Source organism: Tamandua tetradactyla, chromosome 6, assembly GCF_023851605.1.
Source record: "Tamandua tetradactyla isolate mTamTet1 chromosome 6, mTamTet1.pri, whole genome shotgun sequence".
In the NCBI taxonomy this organism is placed as follows: Eukaryota; Metazoa; Chordata; class Mammalia; order Pilosa; family Myrmecophagidae; genus Tamandua; species Tamandua tetradactyla.
In genome coordinates, this window is record NC_135332.1 from 142,948,786 (window position 1) to 142,969,957 (window position 21,172).

A 21,172-nucleotide genomic window follows, 5' to 3' on the forward strand; every position below is an offset into this window, starting at 1 on the left:
TTAGTGTATAATATTGAGACTGTATTGCCAAATTTTTCTTCTGAAATGTAACTTGCCACTGATAACCACCTCTGCTGACAGCAATGAGCAATAAAGTGAGTGAAGAATTAGAATGATTCAGCTTTGATGACCAGAGATATTTCAAGTTCATTCCTGTTTTTTTCTTTATTGCATGTTGTTTTTTTTTTAACCCCTCAGCACAAATGACCTTATTTTCTAAGCTATGCATGTTTTCCTTTGAAATTATCCAAGGCAAAAAACAATAGTGGAAAATAAAATAGCCTACAAAATAGTTGAGTAAGTTATATAGTTATATATGTTGTTACATCTACAAGAAATGGAAAACTCAACCAAAAGGGGCATAAACAATAGGGAGTTTTATTTTCTTACATAACAAAAAGTCACAAGACAGGGTCCAGGGACATTTAATTAATTGGAGTGGCGAGGTCATCTAGGGCGCAGTTCTTCCCACTTTTTTGTTCTTTCATATTTAGTGTGTAGACTGGCTCCCTTATGGCCACAAGATGGCTGCAGCTGCTTCAAGCACCAGCTCCAGGCATTTTCTCCTCAAATATCTTCCTCTGACAGAAAAAAGGATTATCTCTTCCTTGTATCTCTTTTTAAGCGCTAAGAAATCTCTGCCATAAATACAATCTCTCCCATAAATACTAATGAGGCTTGTCCTCATATCTCATTGGCCAGAATTGGGTCACTTGCCTCTTCCTAAGCTTATCACTGACAAAATAGAATTGTATTATGCTTGATTTAGACTAGCCCAAATTTACCTTCTAGATATGAGTCTTCCCTGAAGCCCTCAAGTGCCTGAACAAATATGAGTTCTGTTAGCAAGGAAAAAAGGAGAACTGGCCACTGTGAATATTATGTAGGTATTAAAAATGAGATTTCCATGATTAATCTCAGAAGATGCTTATATTATAAGAACAGGATATAAAATGCAATATACAGTATTATTCCAACTATATAAAACAAATAAAACATTAAAAAAACTAAACAGAAACAAAGACTAGAAAACATACCAAATTAATAGCTGCTATTTATTAGTGACAAGCTAAAGGCACATTTTCTTCTTTTTTAAATTTTATTCTTCAGCTCTTCCATAATGACCAAGTGTTACTTTTATAAAAGAAAAAGGTAATATATATATTTAAAATCAAAGATAAAGCCTTCATTTGCTCAATATTTTTGTTTTTCATCTTGCTTGATTGCCTCTGACCATCTTTTCACACATCCCCCCCCAACATGTACCCTCATGCTTTTTCTAAACCATTTCTCTAATTTAGTTACATCTTTACTTTCTAGTCTTCCTTTCTTACTTCATTTATTTTCTATTAAGATCTCCTTTTCTTATCCAGGTTTCTGTATCCTGGTACAGTGTTTTCTTCATTGTAAGGGCCTCAGTAATTCTAGCCAGTTTTTCAATATGTGATGTTAGAATTACCCAGTGGGTGAATTGGAATTTCTGGTGATAAAGACTCAAGAGTCCGTATTTTCAACAAACACTTCAGGTAGTTCTTATGCATATTAGAGACTTAGACTTAGTCACTTAGCCTTTGACACCGTCATTCCCTTTATCTTATCCTTTAGCCATTTACTATGTGCCTACCATAATCATAAAACAAATCTCAATCTACTTTTCTTTACTTATTTACTTAATGTCCTTGAGGTTGTCAGAATTTTTTCTGCTTGTTTCTTACTGTTCTCCCAATGTTTCTCCTATTGACTTTTTCCCTTTTTTCTTTTTCTTTTATTTTTGATTAGAGGAGTTGGTTTACACATCAGTCATGCATAAAATACAGGATTTTCATATAGCACCCTGTTGTTAACAGCTTGCATCGGTGTGGTACATTTGTTACAATTGCTGAAAGCACAGTTTTATAATGGTACTATTTACTGCGGTCCATGGTTTAACTTAGGGTTCACTATGTGCAGTATATGTCCATGGATTTCTTTTTTTAAAAAAAACTTTATTTTATTACCACATTTACAACCTAAGATTTCCCCTATTAAGCACATTCAGATACATATTTCGGTGCTGTTAATTACATTCACAATGTTGTACTACCATCACCACCATCCATTACAAAAACATTTCCATCCAAATAGTACCTCTGTACATTTTAAACCTTAATTCCCTATTCTCTATCCCCACCCCTTTCCCTGGTAGCATATATTCTAGAGGCTGACTCTGAGTTTGCTTATTCTAATTATTTTATATCAGAGAGAGCATGCAATATCTGTCCTGTCTGGCTTATCTCATTCAACCTGATGCCACATATATCAGAACTTCATCCCTTCTTATGGCTGAATAATATTTGTGTGTATATGTATATGTGTATATATATATATATATATGTATATATATGTATGTATATATGTGTGTGTATAGACCTCATTTTGTTTATCCATTCATTGGTTGATGAACACTTGGGTTGTTTCCATTTTTTGGCAACTGTAAATTATGCCGCAATGAATATCGGTGTGTATATACCCGTTCGAGTCCCTGCTTTCAATTATTTGGGGTATATAACTAGATGTGGGATTGCCAAGCATATGGGAATTTTATACTTAATTTTTAAAGAACTGCCAACTCTCTTCCACAGCAGCTGTACCATTTTACATTGCCACCAGCAATGAATCAGTGTTCCTATTTCTCTCCATCCTCTCTAACATTTGTAACTTGCTGCCTTTTTAATAGTAGCTATTCTAGTGAGTATAAAATGGTATCTCATTGTGGTTTGCATTTCTCTTATGGCTAATGATGATTACATTTTTCATGTGCTTTCTGGCCATTTCTGACATTTCAAGTCTTTCGTCCATTTTGTATTTGGTTGTTTGTCTTTTCATTGTTAAGTTGAAGGATTTCTTTATCAGATGTGTGGTTTCCAAATAGTTTCTCCCAATGTGTGTTGTCCTCTTACTTTCGTAATAAAGTCCTTTGAAACAAAACAGCTTTTAATTTTGGTGAGATCCCATTTATCAATTTTTTCTTTCATTGCGCTTTGGGTATAAAGTCTAGGAAACCATTGTTTTTGAAGATGCTTCCCTATGTGTTCTTTTAAGAGTTTTATAATTCGGGTTCTTATATTTAGGTCTTTGATCCTTTTTGAGTTGATTTTTGTATAAGGTAGGGGTCCTCCATTCTTTAGCAAATAGAGATCCAATTTTCTCAGCTCCATTTGTTCAAGAGACTATTCATTCCTAATTGAGTGGTCTTTGACCCTTGTCAAAAACCAGTTGTCCTCTCCAGTCTTCTTTTCTATTGTTGCAGTCCCAAATTTTCCTTTTCATGTTAATAGTCATTTTCTTCAGTATTTTCTTTGTTCTTCTTTGTTCTCTTAAAGGAAATGTGGTAATTGATTAAGATGGGAAAAGTTAAGAGTGGTGAAAATAATTTTTCCATTTTTAATTGAAATATTGCCTCCAAATGACTTGTTGCTTCAGCTTCTGTATAAAGAAACTAATTTGTTTGTTGTATATATTGAGATGTGGGCATATGTTGGCTTTAAGAACAGGGCAAAACTAAATTGCTTTTTAGATTATTTATATTATTATCCCACTAAAATATCAAAGTTGGAGGCTCTCTTGTGATGGAAAAAGCCATGGACATGAAGTCAGAGAATAGGTTTAATTTTAAAAGCTCTGGAACTGTTTAAGAGGAAGTCATTTAAACTCTCTGAGACTGTTTCCTCACCTGTAAATGAGAATTTGTGCTACACAATTTATAAGGTCCTCTCTAGCTTTTAAGTTTTGTGGTTCTCATTGAGGTAAACCATAAGGGCATTAAAAATATATATTGTTTACTTCACGAAAATTAGAAAATATTTAAAAATCACATCTCCTTCCTCTCGTGAAAAATCTTATAAATTCTGTAAAAATAAATGTGGGTTTACATATTGACCCCTACTTGAAACTGTCATATCATCTGTTATTCTACGACTGTTAAAATTTTAGAAACTCTAAAGAAGATTGTGGCTTGAAAGTAGAGATTTTCCACTGAAAATTTGTCCATTATTTTTCAGATGATAAAGATAATCGTGCTCATTGTAAAAAAAAAAATTCAAACGGTATAGACGTGTATAAAAGTATGCCTTTTATTTATTCCTCTTTCACTAATGAACTCTAATCTTAATCCTGCTCCCCACATGTAGATGTTATTAAGGTTTTTGGTATATCCTTTAAGACATTTTGCTCTGGATAGGCAAATCTAAGTGTATACATCTATACACACAAATAAGATCATACTATAAAAATGTTTTACAACTTGCTTTAATATTTTCCACTTAACAATAAAAAAATTATATTGAATCTTTTCCATGCGAGTATAAGAAGATCTGTTTCTAACGTAATGGGGAGGAAAAAAACCTCAAAATTGGAGGATTAATTCGTATTTTTTAGAATTTAATGCAGAGAAATAGGAAAGTCATTCTGCTTTTGAAATTATTTCCCATGAGCCATCCTTAACTGACAACCTTTAGTCTCCTAAGTATCCTCCTGAAGGTGGCTGAGAGAGTGCCTGGAGGGTTTTGAGGATTCTTCAAGGTGTGTCATATTAAGATTCACATCAATGCACCCTGATATACCTCTCTGGCAAGAACTGAAAGATACAGTTCTTAAATCCCCTGGTGACCCATTATCCATGGATCATTGACAAGATAGAATGTAATAACTCCTGACTCTTTACCAAGGTAAACTCCTCAGTGAAACTACTATTCTTGCCCTACATCTTTTATCTAAACAAGAAAATTAACCAGGAAAAAGAAACTATGCTGAATAGATAATACAAATGCTCTCATCTTTATTATATTTTAATTTTATTGAACGAGGAAATAACCTATTGAAATGCACTAGCTACTTTATTGCAGACATTGAGATTTTTTTCTTGTACCTACCTTTCCAAACAGATCATCTGAAATATAAGACTAAAAAGACCTGCACAAGATCCAGCATGTGAAACACTAAGTTAAATTAACAGACATTTTGCCTATTGAAGGACAGCATTAAAATAGCAGTCCAATTGGTTTGTGGGTCAGAATTTAACTTTTTCCATTAGTTTTTTGAGGTCAAAAAGGCAGTGATTCCCTATCCTGAAAATTATTTCATATATGAACTGGGTCAAAAAGAGCCATAGCTCTCAGAGGGACTCACTCACATGCCTCTGCAATATTTACCATATAGCACCATATTTTTGCAACATCACATATTGGCAGTGCTTTGTTGTAAATATCATAATGTGATGACAGGACATGGCCATGTTTTTATGTGGTCTGATTTAGATCCATCCGAAGACTCCTTCTTTATGTTAATCTTCCTAACTTCTAAAAGAACTCTGTCCCATTTCTATCTTTCTATTTAGAGATTGAAAAGATTAGAAATAGAAAGATGGCACTCTTGTGAGTTTGGTTAACAGCTTCATTTTCTGTCTAGGCCAAAGGAGAGAAAGAAAAGAGAGAGAGAGACTTGATCGACCATCTCAGTAAGAATATAGGCAAAGGGAATCAAACGTTGCGGCCCAGACTAGTGAAATTAAAGATATATATCCCTCTAGATAAACTCCTGTATGTTTGCAGAGAGATGAACAAGAGTATTCTCTGAAATATTGTTTGTAATAGAGAAAAACTGGAAAGAATATAAATGTATGTCAACAGGACAATAGATAAGTAAATTGTGAATATTCACATAATGGAATACCATATTGCAGTTAAAATGATTGCATTAGCACTACACATATCAGCATGGATTAATTGCAAGCACATAATATGTGAAGAAAAGCAAGTTGCAGAATAAGTGTGTATCAGTTATGTAAAGTTTAAAGACATGATCTGTGGTTCATGTAAATATATACTAAAAGTATAAAAATGTTCTTGGAAATAATAAATATCTGATATTCATGATTAGTGATTAGATTTGCAGAGAGAGAAGGAAGAGATTAGGAACTGGTATAAGGGTAGGAGATGCTTCAATTGTATTTATGATATTTTACTTAAAATAAAAGATCTGAAGCAAATATAGAAATTGTTAAGATTTGACAAAACAATGAGTGATGCATATATTAGTGTCTATACTTTTCTGTATGCTTGGAAATTTTCATAATAAACCTTATTTTAAAAAAAAAAAAAGAATTAGATTTGGAGCTGAAAGGGACTTTAGGAAACATCTAAGATCGCTTATTTCTGGAGCAGTTACTATTTGATGCTGGGGATATACTGGTGGCCCAGAGAGACAAGGTCTTTATATCTTTGGAGCTTACTGGAGAAAGACCAAATAAAGAATAAAAAAAACATATAAATATACAAAACAGTTATTAATAAAGACTGCACAGAAGATTGCATTTCATTTGAGGATAAGGAAATTGAGGTGCAGAAAAATTAAGTGATTTTCCCAATGTGAAATGCAGTTCTAGAACTCTGATCTCTGCCTTCCCGCATACTTCTGTTTTCCCCTCCTCACTCACCTTACTTGAGGTTATTCTGATGATTGATGAGGTTAGGCACAAGCACATTTTCAGCGTCTTGATTGTTTTCTAGCCACCTCTTACTTAAGATATAAGGCATAAGGTACAAATCTATCAAATGCTAAAACTTAGCCGCTTTAAATTTATTTTGAACAGGACATTAAGTTTACACAACCTTATTTCATAGGTCAGCTTCACCTTTATTTCATGGGTGAAGAAAGAGATGAATGAGAGAGTAGAACTGAGGTGAAATAAACTGCCTAAGGCTCTGTGGGAAATAAGAGTGACAGGTTTTGGATCAGAATTCAGAACCCTAATCTAATGCAAATCTTGAGTAACTTTCTTTCTGATCTTCCCTTTCAGGATAATATGCCCCACGTTTACACTTTCTGTAAAGACAGCACTACTCCTTTGAAAACCATAAGGAAAGGCACTAACATCTTGTCAGACAAATCGAATATGTTTTCACCACCAAAGTTGTAAATTCATTGGTAAAATTGTTTAATGTAAGCTTTTGTGTCCATCTGAGTGTGCAAATCCTTCTCTCCAGATGGTCCCAAGGAATGTTTCAGGGAAATAATTTCCCAAACTGCAATGTCCTACTCAGAGCTTTGAAAACATATTTCAGGTGAGCGTTAATCTACTATTGGCAAGTAAAGGGAGTAGAACAGAATGATTATGGTAACCTTATGTACTTAGAAAATGTTATGACATCCATTTTGCATATAAAATTTTAGCATTCATAAAGTTTCTGTTGTAGTAATTGTCTTCATTTCTGTCTGTTACAGTAATTGTCTTAATATTATGATAGCTGAAGGTGATTGTTTCAGCTTCTTCCTACATTCATTAAAAATTAAAAAAGAACTTGTCACATGTCAAAATAAAGTCCTAATGGGGAAAAATTATTCTAAGCAGAATTTAAATCCAACATCAGAAGGTAGCATGCTCTGATGCTATTGCTAGCCTGGAGTCCATCAGCACCCCCCACCCCCCCATCCCCCCATGCCTGCTTCCATGCACCACATACTTCTCTACAAAGCTGACTATAGGTTTACCTTGTAAGTGCTCAGTATTGACTGGTATAGGAGCACTACAGAATTACTATCTTCATTTTCCAATGAATTCTTTCTTTCCTTGGTTGATGTGTGAAGCTGGGCTTCTAAGGACTTTTTTAGTGTCCTTATTAAGAACATCTGTAAAGAGCATCAGAATGAAGTGTTGAATTTCACCCATTTGGATTTCATTAAAGTGTCTATAGTTGTCAAGCATTTAGAAAGTCAAGACACTAAGAGTTTGGGGTTTGACCCAAAGGAAATTGGTCCTCATTTTAAGGCTAAACAGGAGGGATAACTGAGTCAAAGTTTTTTAGGGAATATATATATGTATATATTCCTCTCAGATATATGCCCCCAAAGAATAAAAGCTTAAACAGTCATACTGTCTACTAGTAAGTTTTCCATCTCGCCAAAACAAGGTGTAGGTTTATTGCTGAGGTTTTAAACTCAGAGTTCATGGACCTCTAGTGGGTCCATATGGGACTTCAGAGAGTCCATAAATTCAGTGAAATTGTAAACAAAATTTCATGTGCATATACTCATTTTATTTCTTGGATGGAGAAGCTGCACTTTCATCAGATTTTCAAAGGCATCTGTGATTCAAAAAACGTTAAGAAATGTAGATTTATTTTCTTACATATGTACCTACATAATGTACCTTAAAATTTTCAGCTTCTGAGCGAGCAGAGTTTTAAATTTCTTTTTTTATTAAGAAAGCATATATAAACTTTAAAATTCTATTAAGGTATACTGACTTTTAAATATTAACAACTAACCAGAAATTTGGTAATTCGTGAAATCTGTTACAACTGAATTTACCTACATACACACTCTGAGCACAGAGGTTTAATGAAAATAACTTAACTAGTTATTCGGAGTGAATAACATATAAAGAGTAATTTGATTGGGCAGTGCAAATATGTTTATTGGTGATACAAAGTGGTAAAAAATAAAAAGCAACTTGAAAATTTTCCATTGTATTTAGTAGTAATAAGAAGCTTTCTATTTGTTTGGTTAATTAATTGTGCTTTAATTATAGCAAAGTGGTGTGAACTAATTTACATTGTGACTCAAATCCACTTTGAGTAAAAACAAATTTCATTTTGAAGAGACAATAAGTGAAATAAAATCTGATGTGAAAAAGCCACTGGATATGTTTAAGTTTTGTAACAATTCAAATGAATACCAAATGATCTAATCATCATTGCAATAATTCTAGTTACATTTATATTTGGAACATTTGGTAAAACTTAAGAGGTCATATTTTACATTTAAATAAAATAGGTTATTTCTTCAATGCACATGATTTTACTTTTTTCTTTTGCATGCTGTGCTGTGGGGGTCACATTTCATTGTTTTGCATGTGAATATTGCAGCACCATTTGTTGAATTTTTTTTCAATGTGTGTGATTTTAAAACAATGTTGAATGTTTCATTTTTTTATTAATTTTTTTATTTTTAAATACCAAAAAACACCAAACGCAAACATTCTTAACTTTTGATCATTCCGTTCTACATATATAATCAGTAATTCACAATATCATCACATAGTTGCATATTCATCATCATGATCATTTCAATGTTTCAACTGGATCCTATAATCACATTTGGATTTAAAAACAGATTTATTTAGTATACATTGAACTAACCAAATTTTTTCAATGTGGTCTTCCTGGTGAATCATCCACTTCAGATAGGAATCTAAACATAGAATACAGAAACACACATGAATCTGATTAATAGGCTATCTGCCACTTGTCTTTGTTTTATATCATAGGAATATATGCATGTTAGTTTTTCCCTTGAGTTAAACTGCAGGCATCAGTCTACTTTGTTTTATCTTTTGATAGCTCCTTGTTCAGCAAGCCTTCTTTGGCCACCTTCTTGAATTACCTATCTTCTCAGACAGTTCTTTAGCTTATTATATGTGAACTTGGCTTGTTTTCAAATTAGCTTGGCTATTCTCTTAATCTTTCCTATCCTCACTCAGAAACCCTGCTGGCCCCTCTTGATATTCATAAAACCAAACATAGATTCCAGACTTCAAGCTGCCCCACCCAGATGATATATATAGTGTATATTAGCGACCTTTCTTTTCTTATATTATTTCTCAAATGCCTTTATTTTCTCCACAAACTTTGTGTTTTTTCCTCACTTTGCCTCAAAATATTTTCTTCTTGTCAATCTGTTCTTAAGAATATATTTAAATATTATGTATTTTGGGAAATATGGACTCTTATTTTGAAGAGTTCCTTATTTTTTTAAAGGTAAGGCTTTCTCCATTCTTTAGCACCAAGTTTATTTCTTACTGTTTTGTCTCTTATTGCTTAAATAAGGTAAAGAATCAAGGAAAGACTGATGGTCAATGAGAGGGAGAAGTAAGGGATATGGGATGTATGAGTTTTTTCTTCTTTTTTTTTTTCTGGAGTGATACAAATGTTCTAAAATGATCATGGTGATAAATACACAGCTATGTGATGAAATTGTGAGCCATTGTTTGTATACCATGTATGAACCGTACATGTGTGAAGATTTCTCAATAAAAATATAAAAAAAAAAAAAGAATCAAGGGCAGGCAATGGTGGCTTAGTAGCAGAATTCTCACCTGCTATGCCAGAGATCCAAGTTTGATTCCCAGAACCTGCCCAAGCCAAAAAAAAAGAATCAAGAAAAGGTTATGATATGTGAATTATATCTCAATAAAGATGTTATTAAAAAAAACAGAAAACACTGAGACAGAGAGATAACGAATAAGCAAAGGAATTTATTTGAAAGTGTTTTGAAAAATATGAGCTGTAAAATACGTCCTAGATATGCATCATTATAATTACTATTACATGCACCATTTAGTTTTACAGACTTTTTAAAGCCTTCCTTTAAACTGATAATTTAATTTTCTCTGCTAACTCATTGTCATAAAACTAAGTATACAAATGCAAACTCAGTGAAATATTCTGACACAACAGCTAGCATATAACAGGTATTCAATGAATGTTAAAGAAACAAAACAAGCTAAGATGCAATTGATAAAGCCATATGCACTAATATAGGGTTGTAAGACTAAAAGAATTTAGCCTGTGTCTAAAACAGCCAGGAGTCAATTTAAGTTTTTTTTTTTTAATTTTATTCTTTGACATCAGAAATAATATATGCTGTTAGATAGATAACAGTATTGGAATATATCAGATTAAAAATAGGCCTTTCTTAGAATACTGATTAAATAGAAGTTGAAAATTTGTTTTGTGGTGCCACATAATGATTCTCAATCGGCTTTCTTCTATTATGGTGATCAAACCGTAGTTTATTCTAACATGGTTCCTCCTTTTGAAACCATAGAGCAACTTTAAAATTTTCTGTTGAATATAAAACAGTGAATATGTAGTTTAAGATAGGTTTTGTTTTCACAGGAGGTGTTTTGCTTTTTCTATGCTTCAATCTCATTTCCCTCTCAGATTCTTGGAACCAATAAAGGAAACACTCATTACTTATCAAAAGGAGGTGAGGTCCAGAATTGACCGGGCACTTGTCTGCTAGTTAGGACAGCTAGCATATTTTCAGTTTTGATCTTTATTATGTTTCAACAATAGTAATGTCTTTGGCCAGGAATTTTAAATGGTCTGTATCCATACCTTATATAGGATTAGTAACAAGAAGATCTCACTATTTTATGAAGCAATAGTTCCCATTGTTAGATAACTAAGTGTTAGAAAAGTCTTTTGTTCAATTAAAAATCCACCTTATTGTGCATTCAGTGATTGGTCCCAGTCCTACCCTCAGTTTTCTCTAGCTGTAAACTGGGGGACAGGGAGAACTCCTCTTAAATAAACAGATATTTGCACTGAACCTTGTGAAATGCTCAGAATCATTAGGGAGTGCTGTCACCACACTGTCAGGTCTTCAGAAAAATACACTGCTTACTCTTTATTTAGATTCTAGATTAGGAAGTTTTCATCTCTTCCATCCAAATATATTAATGGATTTAGTAAATTTTCTGTCTTCATGGGAGATACGCCAGCATTACCAATGAATCAATGTAAGCACACCTTGTGGGAGGAGGAAGAAGGAATTAAAAGCTTCAACTTTTCATAATCTTATTTCCTCCTCTGGTGGTATGATAGAAAGGAGGATTAACTGGTTAGAGCTGAAGCCTTACTGGCTAAGAATGTTTTAAATCCCTGGCCCAGATTAATTGAGTGATCCCAGTGCTGAGCCTACAATGCTGTCAAGAGTACTCGTATCACACTGATTTGCGTAATAACTTATCTGATTACAATTTCTTCCACCTTTGATGAGGAGGTTCCATTGTCATCCTCTTGCAGGTTCTAACATGCTATGCTTCCACCTTGATTTAAAAGGGCCTGAGTTTCATGACAGTATCTCAAGCTGCCAAAGGTCACAACTTCTTCATTAAAAACAAAAGAAAATGATTATAGATCATGCACCAGGGCTCTTAGAGTCTATACCTGGTTAGTCTACACCTGGTTTGGCATATCCTCATCTATTTATTCATCTGAATAATAACTTCAAGAAAAGCTAGGAAAAAAATGAGTGGCCCTGGTACCAAGCCTGAGATAATGGATATCAGCTTTGATCACATGCTCTGAGGTTTGGAAAAATGAATTATTAGAAGCCGGGTGTCATCCTCAGCTCTTCCCTGGAAACACTTTTCTCAAATGTTGCTTTTGATCATATTTTTAAGATATAATTAAGGATTCCTTTTCCCTAGTCATGTTTTCTCTCTTCAGTTAAAACCTTATGGAAACAATCCAATGGAATTATATAGCCATGGTTCCACTCACAGGAGCTCTTGGTAGTGATTAAAGTTGCCTGGACAAAAGAATATGTAATAGGTGTTTGCCTAGTGGGCGTGCCAATAAGGGAGTGTACTTTTTTATCTTTCTGCAACCTGAGGTCTTATGGCATATTAAATTTTTATTTTTTCCCAAAAACTTCTCATTCATTTGATAGTCATTCAACAAACATTTGAGCATGTCCCATGTGTTAAGTAATATATTAATTGAGTATGAGAGAAAAATAAAAGGAAGAATATGAATAAAAAATGAACATTATGAAAAAGGTATGTGTGGGCTTCTACAGAAGTATGTAGAAGGTTCCCCTGGAAATACTGGAAGAAGAGAGGAGATAAGGAAGACTCACTGGAGAGGCAGTGGTGAGAGAGCATTCAAACTATTTTCTCCAACAGAAGTATGCTATCTTGGTAATGATCAGATAATAATGGAAAATAGCAGTTTTCCTTAAAGCATAACCCAGAAGTATCTTTAGATGCTTTGAGACAAAAAGGGTTTTGTTCTCAAATACATCTGAAATTTCACAATGCATATTAGCCAATTAATGTATCTGGGAAATCCTATAGTAATGATTAACAAGGAAAATCCAAAGTTTTTCATAAATCCTTGACCATACACTTTTTTGTTGTTGTTGGGGGGAAACCTATTGCCATCCTGACAGATGCCATTAAAATTCGTAACTGTAAGAGGATAATTTTCCATGAAAAACATACGCTGTGGGTCAATGAAGTAAATCCTGACATTACGTTTCAGTTTTTCTGTGTTTCACAGGTAACTATTATCATGAAAGTGGTTTATGGAAGTGGCTTTTATAATGGGAAAAATACGTCATGACTTAAAATCTCTTACTTACTGAAACTTTGTCTAATCCTCAAAAAAATCTCCATAGGATCATCAATTTAGAGAGGAACAGACTGAAGCCCTAGAGCATATGTTTTCTACAATCCTTGAAAAAAGTGTGAAGAAAAAAATAAAAGAACTGTTATTATGTATTGTATTGAAGCCATGATCAAAAAAGTCTCTATACTTTGAAATCCCTAATCATATTAGAGGATTAAAAACACATGAATGAGTATTCATCAATAATTTATTAATTTCTATGTCTACTTAGATAATTTAATGTAAAAAATATTGTGGGTTTTTTCCTTGATTACACTGATAAATTCTTTCTCTTACCTGTCTGGTAGGTCCCTTTTGCTGTAATGTCTTGTACTTGCACGAAGTCTATTTCTGCCCTTATCCAAACTCACATTTTAGGGTAATTTTTGAGTGGAAGGAGACCTAGAGTCATGAAAGGTTAAGAAAAGTTCATACAAGATGCCTCATTCTTTCTAGGAATAAGGAAAACTAAGTAACCCTTACATGAATGTTGAATTTATTTTGTTGTGTCCTAATAAGACTCTGCTGAGAGTCTATTACTTACACCCCTAGAGGTAAACATGATCCCTTCTGAAAAAAAGTAGGTTTTTCTGTTATCAGTTATCTGGAAGGGGCAGTTCTCAAACAGGTAAAATGCTCTTGGAAGGTGGGTATTAGACTTGGGTGAGAACTCCTGACTCACTCTGGGATGCTCTTACTAAATTTTAGGTATATAGACTGTTTGAAGATGCTCTCTGATGGTATGAAAAGATGGTTTCTCCCAGCTGCTAAGAAGGAAGTGATAAACTACCTAAGTTGAAGTGATGGCTTTATGTTGGTCTCTGTGTTCATTCCATCTGGCTATGCCCAAGTCTTTATAAAGGCTAATCAGTATAGCATTGCTCAGGTCTCAATTGTGCAGTAGATACCTCAGGCAGGAATTTGGAGTCCATGTTTGGGTTTGGGGGCTAAAGAAGAGACAGTAACCACGCATGTTAATATATGATATATGACTATAGTTACTAATAATAACTATCAGTTATTGAGTGCCTCCTCTGTGCCACGCATTTTACATATGTGCTATCATCTAATCTTCACATCAATCATCTGAGGTAGGTTCTATTGTTCCCATTTTGCAATGTGGAGACTGAGACTCAGAGAGATAAGTATCTGCACAAGTCCCATGGCTATTGGGAAGAGGAATGAACCCACGCTTCATCTGACTTCAGAAGCTGAACATAATCTAGTCAAATTACTCAACTTCTCAGAGCTTGATTTTTTTATTTGAAAATATCTACCTTTTAGGGCTACTGTGAGGATTCAATGAAATAATGTATTTAAAGATCCAGGCCCATTGTCTAGAAGGTAACAGATCTTTCCAAAATGGTGTTTATCTTTATATTTGTGTTGTACCTTTCTGGCCACTTCTTTTTTTTAAAAATTTTTTATTGTGGAAACATGTACAGCTGGCCATTCCTTCTTTTATTAAAATATCCTTATTGAGAACTCTTCCACACTTACAGTTCATATATGGTATACAATTAGTGGCTCACAATATCATCACATAGATGTGTGTTAATCACCATGATCACTTTTTAGAACATTTGCATCACTCCAGAAAAATAAATAAAAAGAAAAAAAAAAACTCATACATATCATAGCCCTTACCCCTCCCTCTCATTAACTACTAGTATTTCCATCTCTTCAATTTATTTTACCCTTTGTCCCTGCTATTATTTATTTTTTTAATCCACATTTTTTTACTCCTCTGTCTATACCCTGGATAAAAGGAGCAATCAGACACAAAGTTTTTACAATCACACAGTCACATTGTAAACGTTATATCTTTATACACTTGTCTTCAAGAATCAAGGCTACTAGAACACAGATCAGCAGTTTCAGATACTTCCCTACACCCATTCCAATACACCATAAACTTAAAAGGGATATCTATACAATGCATAAGAATAACCTCCAGGATAACCTCTCAACCCTGTTTGAAGTCTCTCAGCCACTGAAACTTTACTTTGCCTCATTTCTCTCTTCTCCCTTTTGGTCAAGAAGCCTTTCTCAATCCCATGATGCCAGGTCCTGGCTCATCCTGGGATTTCTGTCCCACATTATGAGGGGGATTTACACCCCTGGGAATCATGACCCATATGGGGAGAGGGCTGTGAGTTCACCTACCGATTGGCTTAGAGAGAAAGGCTATATCTGAGCAAGAAAAGAGGTTCTTGTGGGTGGTGGGGTGACACTTTGGCATAATTATAAGTAGGCTTAGCCTAGCCTTTCTAGGAATAAGTTTTATAGGGACAAACCCCAAGATCGAGGGCTTGGCCTATTGATTTGGTTGTCCCCACTGCTTGCAAGAATATCAGGAATTCCCCAGATGGGGAAGCTTAATATTTTTCTCCTTTCTCCCCAGTTCCTCAAGGAGACTCTGCAAATACTTTTTTATTCTATGACCAAATGACTCTGGGATGTGTCAGGGCATCACACTAACCTGTACAAACCAACAAGATCTCGCGCCCCTATTCAAGATTCCATGTACTTATGGTATTCAACTAAACTGACCATACAAGTTAAATTAGGTAATGTACTACCCAAAATATAAATTTTGCACCAAATAAACATCTCTCCCTTTGTTCTCACACAGAAGTTGAAGTTTTAAAATATGGACGATATCATCCTTTATCCTGTATTCTGATTTACCTTGGTCCTATCCAGTTCAGCTTCATCCATATCTCTAGTCGAAGCCTGATCACTTCTTCAACTTATTAAACAGTCCCTGTATGGGGTAATTCTGACTTTCATAGCTTCAGAGCTCTAACTCTGAGTCTCAGATGTCACATAAATACCCAAGGTTTCTGGGAACAACCAGGTTATACACAAATAGCTCAGAGTCTCAGAATTTAGAAATAACGCTTACAACTCCAGAATTGATGTGACAGCTGTAGGAGCTTACAATCTAGGACCCTTTACAATAGGCCGCAACCTGACAACCCATGCTCTCAACTTCAGTTCTCCGAGTTTTTATATTATAGTTAGCCCATATGGGGGAGGCATGATAACATGTCTTTTTGTTTCTGACATTTCATTCAACATACTGTCCTCAAATTTCATTCACCTAGTTGCATGCTTCACAACTTCATTCCTTTTTGCAGTCCTCAGTAGTCCATTGTATGTATACACCATTGTTCCCCCTTTCTCAGTCCTTGTACCCTTAGGCCACCTCCATCCATTGGGAATCACAAACATTGCTGCCACAAACACCAGTGTGCAAATGTCCATTTGTGTCCTCACACTCAGTTCCTGTACGTATATACTGAGCAATGGAGTTTCAGGATCATATGGCAATCCCACCCCTAGCCTCCTGTGTAACCACCACACTACCCTCCAGAGGGGCTACACCTCTCAGCTTCCCTACTGACAGTGAATAGGTACATCTCTTTCTCCATGTTTTCTCTAGCACTTGTTTCTCTCTGTTCATTTTTAAAGTTCTATTTGCACATCATACAATCCAACCTAAGTAAATAGACATGCCTTCACCACCATAATTTATATGAAGACATTTCCTTTTCTTCCGCAAAGAATCTATACCCCTTCCCCATCCATTCCTTTTTAATATGCATCAAAGGTTCCTCTTTCTCTGAGGGCCTGTAAAATATTGGCGTTTCCTAAATTCGTTCTTTAACAAAGTTCTCCCCTGGTGGTTTTATCCAAATCCAGGACTTCAACTACTTTTTTTTATGCTGGTGACTTCTAAATCTGAACCTTCAGTCCAAATCACTGCTGAATTCCACACCCAGCTCCCCAAACATCTGACATCTCTATTCTCTGTTCCAATTCTGGCTTTTCTCTCAGTAAGTGGCTTCATTGACTCTTCAGAGATACCCGAGCCAAAAGCCTGGGACTCTTTCTCTATGGTTCATTCTCACTCTTCCCCTACATTCAGTTATCAGGTCCTATCAAGTCCCTCTTCTTATTATCTCTCTGCCTCCCTTCCCCTCAATTTATTTCTACAGCCACTATCACTGCCTAAATTCAGATTCTCATCAATTCTATTAGATATTACTGCAATAGTCTCCTAACTGGTTTCTCTACAATATACCCAACCCTCCTATTTGTCCTGAATATTACTGTCAAAATAATCTTTCTAAAGAGCAAATCATATCATGCATTTCCCAGTTCAAGGCCTTCAAAAGCTTCCCATACTAGTTAGGACAAATTTTAAACTCAGCATACATACAAGGCCTTTCAAGATACAATCCTTTCTTAAGGTATATTTTCCACTATTCCTTTATTTTTAATTTGTGCCATTAGTGTCTCCTTTAAAGGATTATTTGTCCTTCTCCAAAGGAAGCTATTTTTAGGCTATAGCTTTCATGTGTGCCCTTTGGGGTACTCACCCATCCCCACTTCAACTTCCCCCTTTAAATTCTTTCCTTAATGCTCAGCTTGAGGGGCATTCCTCTGGAGAGCTTTTCTTGGATACTGACTCTGATGCTCCTCCTTAGGGCTTCTGTGACACCCATATGTTGCTATGTAACAGGACTTTTCATGTTACCCAGCTCTCTCATCAGCCTGTAAACTGGATCCCAAGTTTATTGAATATAGTGTCCCTAGCACGTAACCCTGAGTGCCAAGCTCATAACAGATGCAGACTGCTGGCTAACGAAGAAGTGGATTCGAGAGGAGAGTTTTTAACCCTTGGCTGTGTTGTGTTTGAAACTAAGAAGCTAGCAGAAAGGCAGGGCTTTGAATGAAGCCTGGAGATTCCTTAAACGTCATTTCTCTCTTACCCAATCCTTTCTCCTCACTTTACTTAGGGCCAGGTTCCACCACCCCTTAGGAACATCAAAAACACAACAGCTTTTAGACACACCTTGTGGAACAACCAATGAAGTCTCAAAGTATTCCATTTGGCAGCCTAGAGAGATGAGCTGGTGTGACTGGGACTTGCCAAGTGAATACATGCTCTGCCCTCTACAAATATGAGCTTTAGTGCTCCTGTGTAATCCTGAACCAAACGCTGAGTTCTCAAGGGGTCTGTTTGGTTTTATTTTCTCTGGGGAGATTGGATAATTTCTTCATTACAGTAATTGATCACTTTCTTCCTCTTTTTCCATTTTCCAGACTTTTGTCAAAGTTTTTGCCTTAATTTTAAGCCTTTTCCCTTCTCTCCTCTTAATGTAATAGAAAATAAAGAGGGATAAAAAGAAGAAAAACAAAATCAACTAATTCAAAAGCTATTCAAAAAATTACTAAAGCCTCCTTGTGGGAGACAGTCTCTGAGTTGGAAAAGACTTTGGGAATCATATACTACACCCAGCAATCTTACTTAATATATAAGGAAATGAGGGGAAAGAGATAGCTAGTGACTTGCTGAAGCTCACTTAACCAGCAGAAAGGAGAGCTGAATTTAGGTCATAAGTCCCCCAAATTCCAGTCTTTACAAACTTTTTCCTTGGAGACTTTCTCTATTTTTGCCCACCTTGAATACATCTCTATCTATGTAAGCCCAGGTAATCAACAAATATAAATGCATATACATATGTAATATAATACATATATATTCAACATACAAACCCAGAGCAGAAGGCGGCCACGTGGTCGATGCTCAAGGGTCAGTCATGGTTCTCTACAGAAAGGTTGCCAATGGACTCTAAGCTTGCCTTGCGCCTAGGACTGGACAGAGTCACCGCTACTATCAGGCCTTTCTCCAAAGAGGTGACATCAGGAGGAGAGTCCGCGCGGTGTCTGCAGGGGCAGCAGCAGGCAGCCCCAGTAACCTGGAGGCGTTCTCCTCTGCTTGCCGTGGCAGAACTTTCAGGAACTGGTTAGAAGGAATTGTCTTGCAGCGAGCGAGCAGGGCTGACCTCACCTTCGGGTGCCCCTTCGCATTCTGGGCCATAGATTCGGGGCTCGGACCGGACTCTGGACACGAGTGTGGCTAAACAGGCAGCGGACCCTACGGAGAGACTGGCCTAGCCGGTCACCTGCGCGCCTTCGTGGCTGGTGGGGCCGTTTTACCAGCCTCGGCCCGACGCCTTCAGGTTCTCACTGCTGCTTTATAAGGGGCAGCTCCCTGCCTGTCTTTGAATTTCTACGGCCTGAGACAGTTCTGGAGCCAGAGATCCTGCGAAGGGATGGTCTTCTAATCAATGTATAATCCTCTCTTGTTTCACCAATGGCGAATGAGAACCTCTGACTTGACCAACAGAGAGGAAAACTACTGCGTGTGGAGATCCATTTTCTTTCCTTTTTCAGTTTATTAGATATTTATGGGGCGTCCTTTGTGTACCAGAAACTGCGTTATGCACTGTGGGTAAAAATGACGAAATTGCCCTCATTTCTGAGGACAGTATATTTCCATATAAACTAAGAAAAAATTAGGGTAAAATGTACTCAGCGCTCAAGTAAGTCTAAGTACGGGGTGCCTGGGGATACGCAGGAGCGTGGGAGAGCAAGCCAAGAGAGGGGAAGAAAGAGGGGAGAGAGCGAGTAGAGTAGGGAGAAGAAGGGGACGGGGAGACAAGGGAGAAGAGAGAAAGAGAGGGGAGAGAGAAGGGAAACAGAAGAAACGAGTTGGATGGCGGGGGTGGGGGGGAGAGAAGCGGGAGAATTTAGAGAGAAGAGGAGAAAGGAGAGTCAGAGGAGGGGCCTGGAGAAGAGTTGGGAAGGTAGGGAGAGATGGGGAGAGAAGACGGACAGAAGAAAGAGAGAGGAGAAGGGGAGGAGGACGAAGAGGGAGGAGAGATGGAAGCAGGGAAGAAGAGAGGGCAAGATCAAGAATGCTAGAGGGGGAAGGGGGAAGGATAGTGAGGAGATTGGTGGAGGGAAGTAGGCGGAAATAGAGAAGGGGAGGGAGAGGCCAAGTTTGTGCGGATCACCGCCCTATTCCATTAGGAAATTCTACAAGCCCGCAAGTACACCCCCGGAGAGCACCCCGATAGCGCCCCACACTGCGGCCTCCGAGCCTTCCCGCTCCCGGGCCTTCGCCGAGGCTGGAGGCGTGGCGGGCTCCTGCCTGAACGAAACCGAATCTGCTTTACCGGACAACGCTCTACTGGCGCGGAAACCCCAGGAGGGAGGGGGGCGAGACCGAGCGATGCTCGGCGCGTTCCTCGGGAACGCCGCTCGGGGACCCCAACGTCGCGGGTGACGCTGTGGGGCCCGCGGCCTGGGCCGCGACACGGCCGGGAAAGGAAGCTCCTGCGGCGGCGGAAGGCGCAGGTCCGGCTGAAGAGAAGCCTGAGGCGACCGCGGCGCGGGCCCCAGAGTTCGCAAAGTCAGGGCTTATCCTGCGAGACAGGGCCCTGGAGCACGTTCCTCCACAGCTTGTCAGTCAACACTGTTAACTGTTCATACGTTGATAAGCGCAATGGGGGATTCAAAAGGGAACGCGACCGGCAGTGCCTCCCCTCTGGGGGGGGGGGGGGGGAATTATGGTTAAGTAAAGGAGATAAAACAGGAATATCGATAGCTCGTGGGAGACAGGGTTCGCGCCCCACGCAGGAGACAGGCTGTGGCGCGTGGGGACTCTCTTCCACACAGCGGAGCGCAGTTCGTGCGGCCCACCCAGCAGGCCTGGAGCGCCGGGGCCCTGAGCAAGGTCGCCGGTCGCAGGCGGTGGGCGCAAGCAGACAGATCGCCGAGCAACCTCAGCGAGGCGTTTGACCTCTACCGGATAGAAGCGGCCCTAAGACTGGAGCCTGACGTCGGTACGCGCAATTGAGGCCACGCGGAGGCCGCTGCCCGCCTTGGATCCGTGCCAGAGGCCCAGCAGAGGCCTGACGGGATAACTGTGTGCCAGAAGGGCGTTGAGGGCCCCCTGCTCCCTCTCCAGGTTAGAGCCAAACCGCCGGGCTCAGCGTCGGATTCTCCCTTTTGGCATCCAGCGGCCGGCACCGAAGCCGCTAGCGTTTTCCCGCCTCTCGCGTGCAGTCCCGGGCCCGAGCGCGCCTAGCTGCGCGGTT

At 37.7% G+C, this 21,172-nt stretch overlaps 1 long non-coding RNA gene across 2 annotated transcripts; it reads right to left on the reverse strand.

Moving 5' to 3' along the window:
- Window positions 1–362: 362 nt before the first annotated feature.
- Window positions 363–18,099, reverse strand: LOC143686398 (uncharacterized). Of its 2 annotated transcripts, none has more exons than XR_013177120.1 (4): window positions 17,603–18,092; window positions 9,177–9,228; window positions 7,528–7,665; window positions 363–581 (listed from the first exon to the last, which is right to left on the reverse strand). It is a non-coding gene; the product is annotated as an uncharacterized LOC143686398 (long non-coding RNA). The 2 variants fall into 2 exon arrangements; XR_013177121.1 differs by lacking the exon at window positions 363–581 and adding an exon at window positions 6,633–7,309 and having other exon boundaries at window positions 17,603–18,099.
- Window positions 18,100–21,172: the final 3,073 nt, after the last annotated feature.